The sequence below is a fragment of the Oreochromis niloticus genome, unplaced genomic scaffold (genome assembly GCF_001858045.2).
Source record: "Oreochromis niloticus isolate F11D_XX unplaced genomic scaffold, O_niloticus_UMD_NMBU tig00002012_pilon, whole genome shotgun sequence".
In the NCBI taxonomy this organism is placed as follows: Eukaryota; Metazoa; Chordata; class Actinopteri; order Cichliformes; family Cichlidae; genus Oreochromis; species Oreochromis niloticus.
Genome location: NW_020327532.1, coordinates 44,985 through 58,516, shown reverse-complemented (window position 1 = coordinate 58,516; position 13,532 = coordinate 44,985). Strand labels below are relative to the sequence as shown.

The window sequence follows — 13,532 nt, the reverse complement described above, 5'->3', positions numbered from 1 at the left end:
CTTTTTCAGCTTTATTGGACAGAGCAGTGAAGATAAGTGACAGCAAAGCAGAGGGAGAGAGAAAGGGGGCGTGGTCAGAATCAAAGCCAGGCCAGCTGCTCTCCACCTCGTGGCACATGGTCACCTGCTCATCCTAGTGAGCTCCACCAGCAGCCCTTTCACACAGTTTACACTGTCAAACACTGTGTGTGGACCTCAGCTAACAATAGGCTACATTTAAGTCTGGACTACATGCTTTTATATTGAGGCAGATTTTTACCTGTTTTTATTCCATCAGCAGCTCAACATCATGAGCAGCTTTGACATAAAGACATCAAACTCAAGCTGACTTTAAACTGGATCTACTTTTAATACAGGGGCTCAAAAACAACTAACATCTTTATTATATATCAGGACAGAAAGTCATCTCAAATGGAAAACAGCTTTATTTGGAATAATCAGCACTATCAACTGGTTTGGGATCTCCACCAGTTTCATGTCTTTCCAGCTTCTCCAACAAAGTTCCTGTAAAATCAGCATCTTTATTGGTTTGATAGTGATTGATTATTCAGTCCCAATCTGCTGTCATCTAAAGAACAAAATGATGTTTCTATGAGTCAAAAAGCTCCAGATGTTGTTCACAAAGAAAACAAAGATTAGGAAGTTAAACACAAAGTGTTTGGAGCCAAAATGTTCCCAAGCTGCTCTTTTTGAAATGGCAGAGGTACAGTGGTGTCTAACAGCACACTGTGGAAGGCAAACATGTTCTTGTTGGATGAAACTTCATGAATCCTTTGTAGATTTGAGCTTTTGGAGCCTTTCTTTTCTCTTCAGGTGTACAGAGGCTGAGGAGGCAGGTGAAGCAGGTGGAGCTGTTGTAATGCTGGCAGAGGGTGTGTCTTAGTAACTCTGTGAGGTAGAACTGGATCCAACATTGTGGATGTGTTGATGTTGGAGCCATTAAGATTCTCTGCACACTGTAGGATTTCCCTGTGATTCACTGCGGGGGCATTTTGGAGTCTGTCAATGAAACTCTTCATATTTGTGTTTGACACCAGTTTATAGAAACAGAGAAATGTGTCATGCTTTTGTTCGGCCTCCACAAATATACACATTTGTTCATTGGTTGGACTTTTTGGAAGGAGACACGTTGAAAACCATGTTAATAAGATCTTGTTGTTTCCTGTGGATCCGACACAGAGAGTGGACTTCAGACAGAAAGCGTGGAAGAGATTTTAGAGGCCGTGTGTGGCAACAGGAAGTTTCTGTATGTTTGCTGATCTTACATGTGGAAAACAACACGTGATGTTTGTGAAGTTCTACAATGATCATTGTTCTGACAGCATTTTGAGTGGGAACAGTTCAAACTGAGAGTAGTGGGAGTTATTTACTGATTGAAACAAGCTGAATGTTTCTGTGCACGATGAAGATCAGCAGCTCAGCTGATCAATGAATTGACATCTATCAGTCATTTCATGAGATGAAGTCATCAGCAGACATTTGTTCTAACTGTGTGATAAATGTCAGAACGTCAGGGCTCTGCTTTAGTCACTACTTGATGATCATTGGCTCATTGTTGAATCACGTGGCCCAGTCTGACCTCTGACCCTTTGCTGCAGGTCTTCTGTGTTATCTCCACTTTCATGTCTGATCTTCTGCTGTATCGTCCAAAATAAACATCTGAATCATTTCCAACACTTCAGCAGATCTTTAGTTTGGGCAGCACAGTACAAAATAACACATATTGTACTATACTGCCCACTTCCTGATCTTATTGGATCTGTGTGTGAGGTTGGTGAAGGAAACACATGTTTACTGAGTGAATCGCTGCCATTAGGAACTAGTTTTTATATCACAGCCTAGAAATCACACAGGACCATTTCTGCAAGTGAAAAGTCCTAATTGGAGGAAAATCATTGTGTAGTTTGTGCGACTGTTGTTTGTAACTGAAGAATTGTCCCAACTACATGTGCTGCTGACCTTTGACCTTTTCTTTAGGTGCACAGAGGAGTCTGTGGAAACATCCTGAGGCAGTGCTACAGATGTCTTCAAATAAAGTGGTGTATTATCCATGTTTTCTATGGATCACATCAATATCCTGATCTAACAAGCCCCCTTTTTGTGGATTTTAGAGCCTCTGACTTTTGCTGCGTCTGCGTCTCATTTCAAGCACAAGAGCAAGAAGTGGATGAAGAAATGGGGCGAGTGGGGTCAGTGTGGTGCATGTCAGCTGTGCTCATGCTGTCACAAAGAACATGTGTATTCATTGGCAGCATTAAGGTGCACTTTAGTCTTCATAATAATAAAGTATTGTGACTTTATTATTGTGAATCCTCACAGTCATGTTGCAGCTCTGCTTTGCTTTAAGAAAATGTTCTACCAGGATGTTACTTTCCTAAACGTGTTCTCCAAATGTTCCCAAAGACTTTGTTCTAAGTAGTTCTACATGATGAAACATTCACACTAAGTTTAAGAAGGACACACAAACACCATCTGTCCTTTCATCATGTGTACAAACGTGTTCAGATGTCAAATGTACCGTGAATGGATGCAAATGTGGATCGTTCCAATAAAATGAGACAGTTTTGTAAGTGGATCCCAGTTTGAAGTTCATTGAAACCTATAAGAACATGTTATTCAAAGCAACTTTATCCAACAGGAAGAAGCATCAGGGGAACAGGAAACATTCAAACATGTTTACTGTAAGAACTGCACAAAGGAAGGAAACACAATCCTACACACGAGCACTTTAAAATGGACATTTAGCTTTTCAAACATCAGGGATGCTGCAATAACAACACTGTGCCCATTCTGATCAGACTGAAAGATTTATAGAGATTTATCCATGTGCTGGAAAAGGATTTGATATCAACATATATGCAGATTAGTAGGGGCATTTTCTTCATATTGATTTAGAGTTCAGTACTAGGAATATGTAGAATTAACATCTGTGTACATGACGAGTGATGAAAACTTTCAAAGGACGTCAGAATTGGTGTCTCTATCTGTGACTGTCCCAGAGGAACCTACCTGAGGGATTATTAAAGATCTGTCTATCTAGAAAGACTTGCATTGATTCACAGTGTACAATTCTTTCTAATCTATTAACATCTTCCTCCAAATCCTGTTTCTGCTGCATCAGAAGGGCTCAAACCTCCTGCTGTTGTCTGCTGGACCATCAATTCTACTTTATGATGATCTTCAAAGATAAAAACGTGAGTTTATTTGTGAACTCTGTGAAATGATGTTTAGTTTGAACCAATCCTGTGTCAGCTGCAGCCACATCATTGCCACGCATACAAATGGCTGCGTTCCTGTTTAGACCTGCTGGCTGTCAATGGGCTTCATTCCATTTCAGACTGCCGGTGGTCGCTGTGATCTAAACTTAACATGGCTCCTGTGTTAGAAGAGCCTCTGATTTTAAATTTGCACATTGAATAGTTTCTTTGCAACACTATGGAGCTACCAGCCCAGTATATGTAGCCCACAGTAGATGGAGTTATCAAGCTGCACTGACAAACATCAGGACTCATGTGATCCCTACATGTGGACCTTTCACACATGGATCCAAGTGCAGATTCAACTCTGCATTACATTTGACTTCAGCTGTTACACACTTTCATTTTCTAGCTGTGTCACTTCCTGCTTTTTGGATCAGATAGTTTATCCATGACCACAAATGTTTGGCTGCATATTTGTATCATCTATATTTTCCAGTCTTCATACAGCCGATATTTCATGTGGACTCCAATCTGCCACCTGCCATCACGTTTTCAGGGTTCATACAGTGTTGAAATGTAGGACAAACGGCAGCACATGTTCTCTAAATGTTTGCAGTCATTTTAAATGAAGCTGATACTACATGAGACATTTTCCACATTTATTGTCTTTGAACAGAGAATAATAAAGCCATCAAACATATACAGGCTGTGCAAATACAAACTTCTGTGGTGCATTTGATGACCTGCAGAGGAGAACAAGTCGGGGTTTCAGCCCTAACACAACCTCTTTGTTCTCAGTACTACAAAACTTTCAAAGGCTGATATGCAAGTTTGCATGAATCACCAACACAGTTGTGTTTGTTTCTAGTATAGTTATAAATAAGCTGATCAAATATCTGCTGACTGATTAGATCCAGTATCTATTATAGATGAACTGGATATCACAGCATGTTGTTGATCCGTCATATCAAACTAAACAGTGTTGCTGCTGTAAATATCCTCCAATAAAGTCAGATGCGCTGAGGGCTTCTGTTGCCAGGTAACGATGATGTCACACTGGACCTTCTGATCTTTAGCATCGTAGCGCTCGGAGTCTGATGTTGGCTCATGTGTTGTCAGACACCAACATGACATTCTACTAGTCAAGGCCTCACCTTAACCCACTGATGCTGATCACACAGACCCACTAATAGAACTGTTTGATCAGGTTTATGCAGCGTCACCATTAATGTCACATTTAATCACATTTACATTACAAGCCCACTACAACCATTATCAACATGTTAAATTACATTATACATCTGCACTGATTTAAAGCACCACTATTTTAACATGATTATTTTTGTCCACCTTAACAGTTCATTCCTCAAATCAAACAAGATATTTGACCCTCAAAAAAAATGTACCAAAAAATAATTTTGCAATAAAATATTTATTTTTTTTCAACTTTTCCAAGTGAAATCAAACAAGTGTGTTTAACAGTGAAACCAGAGTGGAAGCCGCTCATATAGAGTCCAACCCAGGCTGAAAGTAAGTTGAGTACAAATCAAATCAAATCAAATCAAATTACTTTTATTGTCACGTCACATGTGCAGGTACACTGGTACAGTACATGCGAGTGAAATTCTTGTGTGCGAGCTTCTCAAGCAACAGAGTTGTGCAAAAATACAATAACGTAAAACAAGCAAAAATATAAGAATGGCTAAATCTGAAAGTAATAAATATATGTACAATATATAAGAGTATATGCATTATTGGATGTGTATACTAAATATGTTTTTCTATGTGTGTGTGTGTGTGTGTGTGTGTGTGTGTGTGTGTGTGTGAGTGTGTATATACATATTTTACAAATGAAATAGAGTAAACAATAAAATAAGATATATAAAATGTACAGAGGTTGGTGGTTGGACATGTGCAAAACAGTGGCATTAATGTACAGTATGGAGTGCATAATGTTGAAGTTCCAGTAGTGAGGGTGAGGTGTCTATGACGTGTTCAGCAGTCTGATGGCCTGGTGGAAAAAGCTGTCTCTCAGTCTGCTGGTTCGGGACCGGATGCTGCAGAACCTCCTTCCTGATGGAAGTAGTCTGAACAGTTTATGCCTGGGGTGACTGGAGTCCTTGATGATCCTCCCTGCTTTCCTCAGGCACCGCTTCCTGTAGATGTCTTGGAGGGAGGGAAGCTCACCTCCAATTATCCGTTCAGCACACCGCACTACTCTCTGGAGAGCTTTGCGGTTGTAAGCGGTGCTGTTGCCATACCAGGTGGTGATGCATCCAGTGAGGATGCTCTCAATGGCACAGCGATAGAAGGTCCTGAGGATGCGGGGGCTCATGCCGAATCTTTTCAGTCTCCTGAGAAAGAAGAGGCGCTGCTGCGCCTTCTTCACTGTTTTGTTTATGTGTACTGACCACGTAAGATCCTCAGCCAGATGTACACCAAGGAAGCGGAAGCTGCTCACTCTCTCCACAGCAGCGCCGTTGATGGTGATGGGGGTGTGTACTTCTCTGCACCTCCGGAAGTTCACTATCAACTCCTTTGTCTTTGCGACGTTGAGGGTGAGATGGTTGTCTTGACACCAGTGGGTCAGGGCGCTGACCTCCTCCCTGTAGGCTGTCTCATCGCCTTTGGTAATAAGACCCACCACTGTAGTGTCGTCCGCAAACTTCACAATGATGTTGGAGTTTCTAGTGGCCGTGCAGTCGTAGGTGTAGAGTGAGTACAGGAGAGGGCTCAGTACACACCCCTGTGGAGCACCAGTGTTCAGTGTGATGGGGGATGAGGTGATGCTGCCCAGTCTGACCACTTGGCGTCTGTCAGACAGGAAGTTAAGGATCCAGCTGCAGAGGGAGCTGCTCAGTCCTAGATCCTGCAGTTTCCTGTCCAGCTTCGAGGGAACGATGGTGTTGAATGCTGAGCTGTAATCTACAAACAGCATTCTCACATACGTGTCTCTCTTCTCCAGGTGTGACAGGGCAGCATGGAGTGTCAGGGAAGTGTATGGCATCATCAGTGGACCTGTTGTGGCGGTATGCGAACTGTAGAGGGTCCAGTGAGTCGGGTAGTGCAGAGCAGATGAAGTCCCTGACCAGCTTCTCGAAGCATTTGCTCACGATAGGGGTCAGGGCTACAGGTCACCAGTCGTTCAATGAGGAGATGGTGGAGGATTTGGGTACAGGGACGATGGTGGCCATTTTGAAGCAGGCTGGGACTACAGACAGAGAGAGGGAAAGGTTGAAGATGTGTGTAAACACTCCAGCCAGCTGAGCCGCGCATGACTTGAGGACGTGGCCGGGAATCCCGTCCGGACCAGTAGCTTTGCGTGCGTTCACCCTCCTGAAGCACTTCCGCACATCCTCCTCAGACACAGTGTGCGCGCTGACGTCATCCGCGGTGCGCACACTGTCCGGTCTCATGGGCTGTGTCCCAATTCAGGGTCTGCACGCTTGAAGTACGCACACTACGCGTACTACGTACGGTGCGTACTACAAGTACGGGAAGTGCGGAAGTGAGAGGCTTGTGAAATGGGACGGTCTAGCCTTCGTCGCGCTGTTCAGGTTGCCTAGCAACCATGATACTAACCGCGAGAAATGTTTCATACAGCTTTGTGTGACAGAAATGAAGGAGAAAAAATGTTTTGTTGTTCATTCATTTTTGTCATGACATCACTTTGATTAGTTGAGTATCTGAGGCTGAGACCACAGGACTGTAAAACATGATAGTTGGGCTTCATTCCTGTACTGAACAGTCATTTCAAGATTAGTTAGTAAATAACAATTAGCTAATGTTGTTCATGAGACTAAAGTCATCTCACTGTGGTAATGTTAATATAATATGGACAATACTATATGTATTGTCAGATTATGTATATATATATATATATATATATATATATATATATATATATATATATATGAGCTTGAACTCTGGGTCAAAGATGCAAGTAGCAGTTATTTATATTTCCTATCACCTTAAATCTTCACTCAAAGACAAGTATCTCTGACAGTGTATATACAGATGTATTATATATAAGAGACAAACATTGTTCTTTTAATATGTTGGCATTACTAAATTTGGCTCAATGCTTACATATATGTGTAAAAAGAAAATGTACGAGCTGTGATAACTGTTTCTGATAGAATGAAGATCAGACTGATATATGAAATATTCCTTTATTGGGTGAGAAAATCAGACCATGTCATAACTGCTTTAAGTCATACAGAATAGATATCAGAGCCTTAAACAGGCTGACTTCTGCTAAATGGGTCAAACTGGGCAGAAAGTAAACAAACACATAACATCCTTATAGAATATGATGTAACACTATAGATCAACTTACCTCAGAATATATAAAGCATATAAACAATTACAGCAATATGATGCAACAAACACAGCAGTGCTACTAATCCAAAATACTCAAAGCTTCATAGAACTGAAACAAACATTTATTTTTAGCTCCATTCTGCTGCTGATACATACTTTAGGTTTCTGAACATTAAACTTGTTGCTGCCTTTCATAGTGTGTAACTTGAAGGCCCTGAGTACTTTCTCCCACACTGAAAACACTGGAATGATAACATTATTTGAACATTACCTAATAAGACTGATTCAGGACAGACAATTAGTTATGTCAAACTTTCCTAGCAGTCCTTCACAAACAGGGAACAGTCTGTCTATTCTCTCCATCTGTCAGCTGCTGCTGGCTCTTCCTCCTCCTCTTCCTCACACACTCCTGAGTTTGTCCTGGTGGATCATCAGGGGTGCAAAGCCTCACAGATGATGTGCAGCAGTGGGTCCCTCAGTCTGTCCTCACTCTGGACACTTGCAGTTGTCACACATGGAAATCAAATGTGTGATAAGCTGCAGGATTCAAACACAAGTGTAACTTATAAACACATGTTCATACTTTTATTCCACAATCAGAGAGAAAGAAACAGAGAGAGAGTGCAGGACAGACAGACAGGTGACAGTCTCAGGTGTACACACTGCTACAAAACAGCACAAGAGAAGGAGGATTTAGTGTTTGTGTTATTACTCGCCTCTGTCAGTGCGCCCCAGGGTGGCTGTGGCTACTATGTAGCTTGCCATCACCAGTGTGTGAATGTGTGTGTGAATGGGTGGATGTCTGGATATGTAAAGCGCTTTGGGGTCCTTAGGGACTAGTAAAGCGCTATATAAATACAGGCCATTTACCATTTACCATTTATTACGAGTGCTAAACAAGAAGAGTTCCAGATGGTGCAGTGGACACATGTGTGACTCCTGTGATTAAAGCATCTTTCTTTCAGCTTAACGAGTGAACCGTCAGCTCGTTCAAACACACGTTAAAGTCCGTTTGGCTCGACACCACCGAACAGAGGCAGCAATATAACATAGCTAACATTAACAGTGCAGTGAATCCTGCTTGTGCCGTCATATTCAGGACTGCAAACCGAGCAGCATCACTGACTTTCAGCTTGTTGTGTTTGTGGATATATGACTGACTTTAATTATCCATGAAATCATCACATTCTCTGTAAGATTAAGGTCAACTATATATATATTTAGAAGTAAAGGCTTTAAAACCAAGTTACCGCTGAAAGTACAAACATCACTAATGTCACATAACTTTGCCGACATGTGGCTAAAAGTAATGTTTTAATGTTCTTAAACATTCGCATATAAATAAGTGACATCATATTCAGTACTTACTTTTGACAGTTCACTCTTCGGCCGCTCCCTTCTGCCGTATTTTGCGGCAAAATTATCCACACCCACCGCCGCGCTATGAATTGTGGGATATATGGGGCCACGAAGCGTGCACCGGACCACGCTTGATATTTGGGGAAATCGACGGCGCATTTGGAGTATGCATTTGAAGTACACTTTGAATTGGGACAGCCGTCGTCGCGTGGCGGTGACGTAATCGCACTTGAAATGCGTACTTCAAGCGTGCATACCCTGAATTGGGACACAGCCATGGTGTTCGCTGTGTCGAATCTAGCGTAGAATACGTTTAGATCCTCACACAGAGAGGCCGTGGTCTGCGGTGTGCTGGTTTTCCCTCTAAAGTCTGTGATTGTGTTTAGTCCCTGCCACATACTCCGAGGGTTGTCAAACTGTTGCTCCACCCTGTCCCTGTACTCACGTTTGGCTGCTTTGATCGTCTTCCGGAGTTGGTAATGTGCGTGTTTGTAGTCCGATGTGTTCGCGGAGGCAAAAGCGGTGCTCCGTGCCGCTAGCGCCGTGCGAACATCTCCGTTAATCCAGGGTTTTTGATTTGGGAAGGATTTAACTGTTCTGGATGGGACGACATCTTCCACGCATTTTCTGATAAATCCACAGACTGAGTCTGTGTACTCATCAATGTCTTTAGCAGCCACGTGAAACATTTCCCAGTCCGCGTGATCAAAACCCGCAGCGTAGACTCCGATTGGTCCGACCAACGATGCACCGCCCTCAGGGTTGGAGCTTCCTGTTTCAGCTTCTGCCTGTAGGCGGGTAGAAGCAGGATGGAGCGGTGATCTGATTGGCCGAATGGGGCGCGGGGGAGGGCTTTGTACGCATCCCGGAAAGAGGTGTAGCAGTGGTCAAGAAGCCGGTCTCCACGAGTGTTGAAATGGATGTGTTGGTGTAGTTTTGGTGAGACTTTCTTCAGGTTACCCTTATTAAAGTCCCCGGTCGTGATAAACGCCGCCTCTGGGTGTGAGGTTTCCTCACTGCTGATCGCGCTGTACAGTTCCCTGAGTGCTCGGTCAGTGTCGGCTTGTGGGGGAATGTAAACAGCCGTAATAATCACTGCTGTGAATTCCCTCGGTAGCCAGAATGGCCGGCACTTAATCATCAGGTACTCCAGGTCCGGTGAGCAGAAGGATTTGACCGGGTGCACGTTCGCATAATCACACCAGCTGTTGTTGATCATGAAACACACACCACCGCCTCTGCTTTTCCCAGTAAGCTCCTGTGACCTGTCCGCGCGGTGCACAGAGAACCCCGGTAGTTGTACTGCGGAGTCCGGTACCTTGTCCGATAGCCAGGTTTCTGTGAGGCAGATCACGCAGCAGTCCCGCATCTCTCGCTGGAATGAGATCCGTGCCCGAAGCTCGCACAGCTTGTTCTCCAGAGACTGCACATTAGCCAGTAATAAACTGGGTAACGGTGGTCTGTTAGTGCGCCGTCTCAGTCGAACCAGAACGCCAGATCTTCTCCCTCTGCGTTGGCGTTTGCGGCCTCCACAGGCCCAGAACAAAGGCGTCTCAGGTGAGATGAATGGGGGGTCTGCAAACGGAGGGTCCGTGTTGCAAAACTTGAACTCCGGAAAGTGATGAGAAAGTCCGTCTTTTATGTCCAGTAAGGTTTACGGAGGGAGAGGTGTATGCTGGGTAATGGCACAGCTAGCGACACGGTGACTTTATTCACCCGCTTCGGCTGTTATCAGTCCATACAATGGGCGTTATTAGCAGAAATCAGTCCGATAGATATGGGCCATCTCCACCTGCTAGATTGTTCAGAAGGTTGTTATCATCCATCCAGATGGAGGATCACTAACTGGAGCGTGGGAAGACTCCAGAATCCACTCTGGCTGGAATCCGGTGGATACAGCAGTGTTACAGGTAAGACCATTTAAACGGACGGCATTTATAGAATGACTATTAAAAGTCAGCGAGTGTCAATAATGTTAATGTGCTTATGTTAGTAATACACCGAGTGCTAATATAACAGCTTTAAGATGCATTTGTAGATATTATTACGTGTTTTACCGTCTTTATGGTGCTAGCTTAAAGTTATGGTGTAAACGTTAGCTTATATTGTAGTAAAGCTGTTACTGTTTAAACGATGTTAGCACAGAAATATTAGCTTCTGTCATGACTGATGAAGTTACTAGTTAATAAAGTTTCCAGTAAAGTGATTAATCGGAGCCACAGATTGACAGTAAATATCCCGATTAGCTTCAATGCATCTGTAATAAATATGTGCAAGTTTCAGTGCTTCGTTTAAACTGTATGATACTTATACTGACCCAGGGTCAGTGTAAAATACAATCCTAGCTGTGTGAACAAAGCCTGGCTCCTTTAATCCTGCAGGACAAACCTCAGGATGCAGGTTATTATTACTCTTTCCTGCTGGCACACCTGTCACACCTGAGAGTCAGCTAGAAGCTTACAGTGACGTGGACATCATGCAAAGACTGCCAGACTCTGTAATACTGTAAATGATCAGTGACTCAGGTTAACACTAAACTTTAAACAGGACCTCTGTGTCTCTGTGTGTGCTGAGCATCTGGAATCAGATTGAGTCAGGCTGCATCAGCTGAATCTGTTATTTGTAAATATCAATATTTTTTATTCAGGTGTGGGGATAATATGTAAGACTGCAGTGAAACGATGTACCAGATTAATCCCTGGCCAAAGGTATCATACTTAAATCAGACTACTGATCCAGCCACATCAGACTTTTGTGAGGTCTGTTTAAAGTAGACTTAAAATGAACTGCAGGTTCCTGAGAGGTGGACTGTGAGCACAGAAACACATGTTCATACATACAGCTGCAGCAAGCTTACATTCATTTTAAATAGATTTGTTACTCTGATGTCTGTCTCTGTTTTAGTCCTCTGACAGACTGGTGACCTGTCCAGGTGTGCTCTACCTATGACTACTGGGACAGGCTATAGCCTCTGTAATAGAAATTTTCTGTTATTCTCATTTAAAGTATTTAAGTGCTTATGCATATGCTTAGTTGTGACACTGTTATAGACTGTTCAGTGAAAGTTTCTAAAACTAGATGAACTTACTTCAGCATCAGCAGTTTGAGAAAACAACTCCCTTTACAGGTGCTGATAAGGCCAAGGGCACAAAACAGCATAACCATTGATCTGTTAGGTTTCATAGCGAGACACGTGAAGTGTGATATGATCAGTTTGTAACTTCCTCCCTCTTCCTTGGAATGCACAAAGGAGTAGGAGCACGACTTCTATGGCAGAGCTGACATGACTGTGAACTGTGATGTTTGATGTGTGTTGGCTCTCCTGTGCGCAGTAATAAATAGCTTGATCACAGCTCTTTCTGTGTTGCAGACTTTATTTACAAAATTCCACGATCCCCCCCCCCACTGTGAACCTGAATTGAATATTCAGAAGACATTTGTTTAAATAGTTCTAGAAATCTGAGCTGTTGGTGTGTCCTTGGATTGTGTGGTAATAATATTAGAGCTGGCAATCTTTCTTACTGAATCTCTACTCTGAGTCATGTTACCTGAGATTAATTCTATGTTTACCTGACAGCCTGGACAAATGTGCTGTGTGAAGTATGTAAATCAAATCAGATCTTAACTGCTTACATTTAAGGAGCCTGGTCATATTTAATTGTAATATGAACCAATGATTTTCTGATTGCTGATTCTAAGAGAGTCTTTGTGGAAATCCTGTTTGGCTTTTTGTCATTTTAATTCTCTTTTCCATTTTCCAGAACAGTTCTCCACAGTCGCTGTCCACATGGGTCAGTGGGACCAAGCAGCACTCTGCTAATGTGTGGACTCTGACCAGCAACATCCAGCAAGACCCAGACAGCGTTTTCTATCTCCCAGCTGGAGTTTTTTGTTTGTCTGTGACTGGAGAGTCAGATTTTTGTTGAGGCTGGAGGAACAACCTCACACTTGCAGAGGTAAGTCAGTTTGTAGAGATCCCTCCCACCCTGGCTTTTATCTGCTAGATTTCTTACCTGAAACAGTAATATTTCAGTGACTGCTGCTTATATCACAGGTTAATACACGCCACTGATCCCTGATGGGAGAATCATCACCTCTGCCAACAAAGAAGCCTGGTGGATATTTGTTTACAGTCTGATGATGGGACATCATGCTCTGCATCTTCAAAGTTTGTCTCTTGATTATTATTCATACACAGTAATGTGAAGCATGCTTATATCTAGTATAACTGGACCAACCTGGTGCTCTTCATTTATGGAGGCTCTTGAGTCTGAATGTTGGATATTGTGTGTCTCGTGTTCTCTGGGCTTTGTTGTCCTCAGTCTTTTTGCAGGATCAGAAAACAAAACCAGGAGGCGCGTAAATGTTTCTTCTCCAGTTGGATGATGATAAGACTGTGACACGGGATGCCACCTTTAGTCTTGTGATGAAGCAAAGCTCAGGAAGAAGTGTGATTAAATGGTACCCACATGTGTGCTGCTGAGAAGGATGTACAGGGGCACCTGCAGCCAAATCCAAGCCTCCTCAGGTTAGTTGTATTTGCAGAACGCTATAGGACTGAGACAGCTGAGGCATCATATGTTTGATTAAATGGATGAAAAAGAGAAGTTTCTTCCCTATAATTACCACTTTTTAAAATCTTTAGCAACA

At 42.9% G+C, this 13,532-nt stretch overlaps 1 long non-coding RNA gene across 1 annotated transcript; it reads left to right on the top strand.

Moving 5' to 3' along the window:
• Positions 1 to 10,730: 10,730 nt before the first annotated feature.
• Positions 10,731 to 13,160, top strand: LOC102082449 (uncharacterized). Its single transcript, XR_002060711.2, has 3 exons — positions 10,731 to 10,792; positions 12,644 to 12,838; positions 12,937 to 13,160. It is a non-coding gene; the product is annotated as an uncharacterized LOC102082449 (long non-coding RNA).
• Positions 13,161 to 13,532: the final 372 nt, after the last annotated feature.